At 44.1% G+C, this 8,491-nt stretch overlaps 1 pseudogene; it reads left to right on the top strand.

Moving 5' to 3' along the window:
• The first annotated feature begins 3,944 nt into the window (after positions 1-3,944).
• LOC103203827 overlaps positions 3,945-8,491 on the top strand; it is a 10,504-nt pseudogene continuing 5,957 nt past the window's right edge.

The raw sequence follows: 8,491 nt of genomic DNA, 5'->3' as shown, positions 1-8,491 counted from the left end.
GAGCCATTTTCCTAAAATAAATTTCTCTTTCTCTCTCTATATAAGCTTTACTGGTTTTGTTTCTCTAAAGAACCCAGTTTAACACAACCTCAATATAAAGAAAACAAAAATCCTCTCAACTGGACCAATAAGCAACATCATGATAACTGGAGAAATAATTGAAGTTGTCAAAGACTTCATGTTACTTGGTTCTACAGTTAACACCAATGGAATCAGCAGTCATACATACATAAGGAGACGTATTGCATTGGGCAAATCTGCTGCAAAAGACCTCTGTTAAGTGCTGAAGAGCAAAGATGTCTCCCTGAAGACTAAGTTGTGCCTAACCCAAGCCATGGCATTTTCAATTGCTTCATATGCATGTGAGAGCTGGACAATGAATAAGGAAGACCAAGGAAAAGTTGATGCTTTTGAGTTGTGGTGTTGGCGAAGGATATTGAAAGTACCATAGTCCGCCAGAAGAACAAGCACATTTGTCCTGGAAGAAGTGCAGCCGGAATGTTCCTTGGAAGCAAGAATGGCCAGACTTCATCTCACCTACTTTGGTCATGTTGTAAGAAGGAACCATTCCCTAGAGGATATTGTGCTTGGTAAAGCAGAGAGGGTCAGTGAAAAAGGGGAAGGCCCTCAATGAGATGGATTGACACAGTGGTTGCAACGATGGGCTCAGGTATAGCAGGGATTGTGGAGCTGGCACAGGACTGGGCAGTGTTTCGTTCTGTTGTTCATAGGGTCACTATGAGTCAGAGATGACTTGACTGCACCTAACAACAACAACAACAACAATTACTACTATACTCCAAAGCAATGTCATCTTTTCCAAATAGGAATGGTGGTTATCTGTTGTTCTTTTAATTCTTTCTTTTTATGGAAACAGCAAGATTCATGACTCAAAACCACTTGTTCAAGTGAGTTTTGTTCTTGGGCTCAGGAAGGGGTTTAATAAAGTCTGAGATCCTAATGAAGGTTCAGAGATCCAATTGCTCTACATTTGCTGTCCTTCCTGGCAGTCATTTAGATTAGGAGTAAGAAAACAGTGCCATCACTAGGCCATAGGAACTTTCACTGAGTTCTGCAAAATAGTCCCTGAGGTCTTTGAGAATCAGCCTTGTCAAAAAAAAAAAAAAAATCTAAAAAAGAAAATTGGTTTCATCACTCAACTATGCCTCTGTAGACAAAAAAAAAAAAAAAAGGACATTTAAAATTTTTAAGCAGCTGTGAATTTATACTGAATAAATAAGCAACCTACCTCTTATTACCCAGACCACAAGATAGAAAAAAGGGAGCTCTGCAGGAGTCTGAGGGCTGGGTTCTTGGTGTCATTGAGAAGGCAGCAGCACCACTGTGAGCAGTGAAGTCTGTTTATGATAATGCAGTCACTGGGCCCTAGGGCAGTTTATCAAAGGTTGAGGGGAATAGATGGTACCTTGAGGGAAGAAGTTGAAGCTGCACTGAAAGACTTGGTGAAAAGACAAGGATCCAGAATTGATGGAATTCCCATTGAGATGTTTCACCAACAGATGTCATGCTGAAGGCACTTACTCATCCATGCCCAAAAATTCGGAAGGCAGCCACCTGACTGGAAGAGATCCATTTTTGTACCCATTCCAAAGAAAGGTGATTCAACAGAATGTGGAAATTATTGAACAGTATCATAAATACCACACACTAGTAGAATCTTGCTGAAGATAATTAAAAAATGGTTGTAGTGGTATATTGACAGGGAACTTCCAGAAATGCAAGCTGGATTCAGAAGGGGACGTGGAATGAGGGATATCATTGTTGATGTCAGATGGATATTGGCTCAAAGCAAAGAATACCAGAAAGATGTTTACTTGTGTTTTACTGACTGTGCCAAAGTATTTATTTGTGTGGATCATAACAAATTAAGGATAACATTGCAAAGAATGGGAATTCCACAACACTTAATTGTGCTCATGAGGAACCTGTACATAGATCAGGAAGCTGTCATTCAAATAGAAGAAGGGGATACTGCATGGTTTAAAAATCAGGAAGGGAGAGTGTCAGGATTGTATCCTGTCACCACACTTATTCACTCTGTATACTGAGCAAATAATCTGAGAAGATGAACTATATGAAGAAGAATGAGGCAGCAGGATTGGAAGAAGGCTCATTAACAATCTGAGATACACAGATGACACAACTTTGCTTGCTCAAAGTGAGGATGACTTGAAGCACTTACTGATGAAGATTAAAGACTAGTCTGCAGTATGGATTACACCACAACATAAAGAAAACAAAAATCCTCACAACTGGAACAATAATCATAAATGGAGAAAAAATTGATGTTGCCAATGATTTCACATTACTTGGGTCCACCATCAACACTGATGGAAGCAGCAGTCAAGAAATCAGATGATGTATTCCACCAGGAAAATCTGCTGCAAAAGACCTGTTAAAGTGCTGAAGAGCACATATGTCTCTTTGAAGACTAAGGCACACTCAGCCCAAGTCATGGTATTTTCGATTGCCTCATATTCATGTGAAAGTTGAACAATGAATAAGGAAGACCGAAGAAGAGTTGATGCTTTTGAGTTGTGGTGTTGGCGAAGAATACTGAAAGTACCACGGACTGCCAGAAGCACTAACAAATCTGTCCTGGAAGAAGTGCAGCCTGAATGCCCGTTGGAAACAAGAATGGCCAGACTTGTCTCACCTATTTTGGTCATGTTGTCAGAAGGGTCCATTCTCTGGAGAAGGATATCATGCTTGGTAAAGTGGAGAGTCAGCTAACGGGAAGGCCCTCAGCCAGATGAATTGACACAATGGCTGCTATCATGGGCTCAGGTACAGCAAGGATCATGAAGCTGGCACAGGAACAGGCAGTGTTTTATTCTGTTGTACACAGGGTCGCTATGAGTCAGAGCTGACTCCACAGTACCTAACAACAACTGGGGGTGACCAGCTGTGATGCGCAGATGGCTGTAACCAAAACCAAAAACCAAACTCACCTGCAGTCCAGTCTATTTTGACTCATAGCGACCCTCCTTGGGTTTCTGAGGTGGTATCTCTACCAAAGTAGATTGCCCAGTCTTCCTTCCAAGCAGTGGTTGGTGGGTTTGAACCCCCAGACTTCTGGTTAGCAGTCAAATGCCTTAGGCACAGCACCACCAGAGCTTGGGAATCTAATAGCTTCGGCATCCAGTGTTGTTGTTATGTGCTGTAGAGTCGGACCCAACTCACAGCGACCCCTCCTTGGGTTTCTTAGGCGGTATCACTATGGAAGTAGATTGACCAAACTTCCTTTCAAGGAGTGGCTAGTGGGTTTGAACTGCCAGCCTTCTGGTTAGCAGTCAAGTGCCTTAGGCACTAGGCCACCAGAGCTCCTCCAACAGCTTTGGCAAAGCCCCCTCCACGCATGGGCGCAGGGCCTCCCGCTAACCCTCTCCTGGACTTGAAAAAACTTTTCCCCATGAAAACAGTGCACTGAATGTGAATATAAGGATCCGAGAGGGTCAAACCTTGCTGGAGCTTTTCTCTCCCTAAAAAGGCAGGGACCTCTGGTGGTGTAGTGGTTAAAACAAATGGCTGCTAACTAAGAGCTCAGTGGTTGGAGCCCACTAGCTGCTCTGTAGGGGAACTAGGAGTGTCTGCTTCCATTAAAGTTTATAGCTTTAGGATCTCTGATGGCATAGTGCCCTAAGGCATTTGACTGTTGGAGGTTCAAACCCACTAATTGATCCTGGGAAGACAGACTTTCGTAGAGAGATACCGCCTATGAGTCTGAATCAACTCCCCGGCTGTGAGTTTCGTTGGTTAAGAAGGCTCCGGCTCCGGTAATTGGTTAACACTGCCTCTGCCTCCTGGTTGGGCGGGGCCAACCGCAGGGTCGGAGCCGCCGCAGCAGACAGAGCCCACCATTGTCTGCGTGGACTTGTTCCCGTGACCCGTCATCGTGACCCGGTGACCCGACCCCGGCTACGATGTGGCCGCTGTTGCTGGCTGTGCTGCTGCTGGCGATCCCCTACAAAGTTTACTTGGTCCGACAAGGAGGCTAGGAAGAAAATTCTCAAAACACGGTCAGAGGGAGAGGGATTCTGGGGTCTGGGGGCCATCCTCACGCCCAGCCCTTAGAGGCTTGCGTCCACATTATCGGAAGTCCGGACCTACGCCTCAGTTTCTGCTTATGTAAAATTCTGGGAAGTCTCTCTTACTATGTGAGTGTTAGGGGTGGCTTCCCACGGATCAACGCATAGATAAGCAGCAACTTTTTCCCATTTGGCTGTGGCCTTGGCTGTTTCCACGAAACCTACCGCTCGAGCTCAGGGGAGTGGAGGACCTGCATAGAAATCTCTCCAAACTTGCAAAAAAATTGCGTTTTGTTTGTCAAGTGATTTAACTGGTTGTGCGCGGTTCAACGCAAAGGTTTAAAACCCTGGTTCTAAAACTTTGCCGGAGGTTTGGCCAGGTGCGTCATGCACAGAGCCACCCTCGCTTCAACCAGTCGTCTTTAAAACATATCTTATCTTGGAGTTGCTCCTAAGATTTGAAGAAAAAGTTCTGCTGCATTATAAAAAAATAAATAAATAAATAAATAATTGATTCCTCCCTTTGACTTACAAATTTTAGAATTCTGTATGAAATGACTTGCTACACAGCTAGAGACAATTCCAGGAGGTGGCAGCCTGCACCATAACATTCTTCCCTTCCCTACCTTGTTTTCTTTGTTGCTGTTTTAAGATAGTCTGAACTCCTGAGATCAGATTTTTCACCTTGGATTCTCACTATTGCATAACCACTAACAAGTTGCACGACGGACCTGGACTGGTCTAAAATGAGGTAACTAGTTTAATTTTTAAGATCAGGTTATGACATACTGGTGAGTCAGAATCCACTTAGTGACCTACAACTAGCATTTAAAAATACCAAAAAATAGAAAATACTAGTTATACCAAGTATTGTGAGATATCTGTTTCAGATATATTCATTATATACTTACATGTATCCTGGGTCATCATATAAAATGTTTTTTGCTAAAAGTGTCTATAATGTTTGAAAGCTAAAGAGTTTGCCACGTTCTCTTGCAGCTTTAAAGTTCCAAATCATATTCCACCTGAGTGATTGACTTCAAATAACAGATCTTGTATTGGAGATGCCCATATGGCACCACCAGAAGAAGGTCCCATGTATTGTCCAGTTTTGTCTTCTGTTCAGTTCCTGCACCCTCAGCCCTGCCTCCATTGCCTCCATTGCCTCCAGACTTCCACAGTGTGAGGGGTGGTGCTGTGATTACTCAGAGCAGCAGCCTCTGAAATATATTTTAGATGCTGTTTTGGTTACATCATACCTCTCTGACAGAAATATACCACAAATGAGATGGTTGAACCAACAGGATTATTATGTAAAATTATTATCTTACAGTTTGGAGGCTTTATGTCCAAGTTCAAAGTGCCTGGTTCAAAGGGCTGGGTGAAAGCCCCTCAACCTTGGGCTTCAGCTCTGCCTCCTGCTCCCGGCCCACTGAAGCTGGAGGCTTTTCTTCACTCAACTACTGGCTGCTGAGGCTGACAAACCCAAGGTCCACGAGTAACAAGGCACGGTCCCAATATTACCAAACCACATGGCAGGCCATTAATTCAAGTCCATTAAAAGTCCCAAGATTGGCAGAGCATGGCAGGCTGCTGAACATCGACTCGGCTACATGCAGGGTTCAAGTGTGCACATGCAGGGTTCAAGTGTGCCATAAGCTAGAGACCATTCCCAAAGCTGCTGCTTATATACGGGAAGCAGACTGTATCCCTAAAGTGGCTACTTAGCTGCTTGTGGTAGATCCCACCATGGAGTTGATTGCCAGTCTCATCATGGGGAATAACTACCACCAGCTGCCCAGTCATTCAACAAGGCCCAGCCAAGTTGACACACAACCTTAACTACCACAGATGGCATGAGCAACTCTGTCTCCAAGTACCACCAGACCACCTGACTGCTTCACTGGCACCTGCAGACCCTACAAATGACAAAAGGAAATGACTTGTAAATGAACAGTTCCAGAAGCTGGCAGCCTACACCATAATGTTCTTCCCATCCCCTTTGTTTTCTTTCTTGCCTAGTTCTCTTTCTGCTCCTAAGTTTCTTAGCCTATATTATTGTCAGACTCCTTTTTGTTCACTGATTACTACTTTCTTTGAACCTAGGGAAGATTCTCAAATATATAGTGGCTTTACTTAAAACTTAAACCAGTTCTGATCAAACCAAATTGTTTCATCTGCATGATGGGTCTTAAGTATTACCAAGATAAATTGTTTGGGGCAACTTACACAGGAGCTCCATACAAAGTGCTCCAGAGGTTTCTGCATTATACAATCTAGAGAAGCCTTCCTTGGTTTCTGTGTCTTTTGTCTTTCTCTGCCATTGCCTAAGAAGCCTACCTGTATCTCTTCCCTCTACTTCAGCCTTCTCAGTCAGCCGAGTGCCAGAGAAGCTGGATGTGGTCGTGATAGGCAGTGGCTTCGGGGGCCTGGCCACTACTGCCATTCTGGCCAAAGCTGGCAAGCGAGTTCTGGTGCTGGAACAACATACCAAGGCAGGGGGCTGCTGTCATACCTTTGGACAGGATGGCCTTGAATTTGACACAGGTAAGGCTTGTGTGGAAAAAGGTTGGGAAAATGGCTCTATCTTTAGGAGCCTTGGAGCAGCCATTGTAGGACGATATTGGGCATCTCTTGTTTTAGGGGCTCTGTCTTCCCTCTGGGTGCCTGTGATAGTTGGAGCTTTGTGTCAACTTGGCTGGACCACAACTCTGTGTGGTTTAAGCGGTTGTGATATGGGTTATTCCCATGATGGGATCGGATTTGTATGTTTTGAGCAGCCAATCTGTTGAAAGGGAGTTTCCCTAGGGATGTGGCCTGCTTCCAATATATTTATGGACATCCTGGGAAAAGAGACAGTCTTCTGTGGATTGGGATCCTGTTGTGCTGCCTACAACTGTCCATGAGCGAACAATCCACCATTCGGCCTGGAGATCTTGGATTCATCATTCGTTGGAGTCAACAGCCACTATACTGTCTGCCAACCTTGAGCTCATCAGCCCCTGCAGCTGCATGAGTCAGGAAAAGCCTCCAGCTTGAATGTTTGATCCAAGAACTTGGGACTTGCCAGCTTCTATAAGTGTGGGAGCCATTTTCCTAAGGGATTTCTCTATATGTATACATAAGCTTTACTGGTTTTGCTTCTCTAGAGAACCCAGCTGAACACAGTACCACTTTTCTTTTCTGGCACTCATACTCCCACTGAGACCTGAAGTGAGCAGGGATGTAGTGGTTTCTGCTGTGATACCTCCCTACAGAGGGTGGGCAGCCCCTTTACCATGCCAGACAACCTCTTCCACCTTGGTTCCTTGTCCACTTTTCCAGGGCTTACAACCCTTAGCCGTCTGATATCTTTTTTTTTTTTTTTTTTTTCGTCTCCCAACAGGAATCCATTACATTGGACATATGCAAGAGGGAAGCACTGGTTGTTTTATGTTGGACCAGATCACTGAGAGGCAGCTAAATTGGGCTGCCATGTCCTCTCCCTTTGACATTATGGTACTAGAAGGAACCAGTGGTTGAAAGGAGTTCCCCACGTGGGGAGAAAGCCTATGTTCAGGGCCTCAAGGAGAAGTTTCCGCAAGAAGCAGCTTCCATAGACAAGTATATGAAGCTAGTTAAGGTAAAGTGGACATGCTTAGGACCCCAGTTTATCCCCAACAAAGCTGACTGACTTTCTTCATAGTGCAGTGACTGGTGGGGATGGCAGGAAGAGAGGAATATGCCTGTCCTGAACTTAGCTCCTACCTGAGTCCACCTCCCTGTCCAGCTGGGCCCTGTCTCCTGAGCTTTGGTGCAGCAGCTGATGTTCTCTCACTTCTGGCCTCTTGGGGGTGTCTTGCTCTCCCTGACCAGGCTAATTTTCCTGTGGTCACAGGTCTTTTTCACTTCATGAGCATTGAAATTTTTCCAAAGGAATTTGAATAGGAAACTAAAAACCAAAAGAGGATTCATCTCTATATTGGATAAGGGTTTAATATCCAGAATATATAAAGAACTCTTATATTTTAACAACAAATAGACAAACAATCCAGTTAAAAATGTGCAAAGTGGTTGAATAGATATCTATCCAAAGAAGAAATACAAATGGCGAAGAAGCACGAAAAAATGCTCAAAGTCATAAGTCATTAGAGAAATGCCAGTGAAAACCACAATGAGATAATTAGTTCATGTGCACTAGGATGATTATGATTTATAAAAAATGGAAAAGAAATGTTATTGGTGAGGATGTGGAGAAATAGGAATCTTCATCTATTGCTGGTGGAGTTGTAAAATGGTGTGGCCACAGTGGGAAACAGTTTAGTGGTTCCTCAAAAAATTGAACATAGAGTTCCGGCAAGATGGCGGACTAGGCAGAAGGACTGCACAGACCCTCTTCAACAAAGAAAAGGGAAACCAATTAACACAGACACAGAAGATAATCTTGGACCCCTGAGCCTTGA

Source organism: Orycteropus afer, unplaced genomic scaffold (assembly GCF_000298275.1).
Source record: "Orycteropus afer afer isolate SDZICR_OR568_19922 unplaced genomic scaffold, OryAfe1.0 scaffold00231, whole genome shotgun sequence".
Lineage (NCBI taxonomy): Eukaryota > Metazoa > Chordata > Mammalia > Tubulidentata > Orycteropodidae > Orycteropus > Orycteropus afer.
Note: the sequence above shows the minus strand (reverse complement) of the source record. Positions and strands in the feature narration are given on the sequence as shown.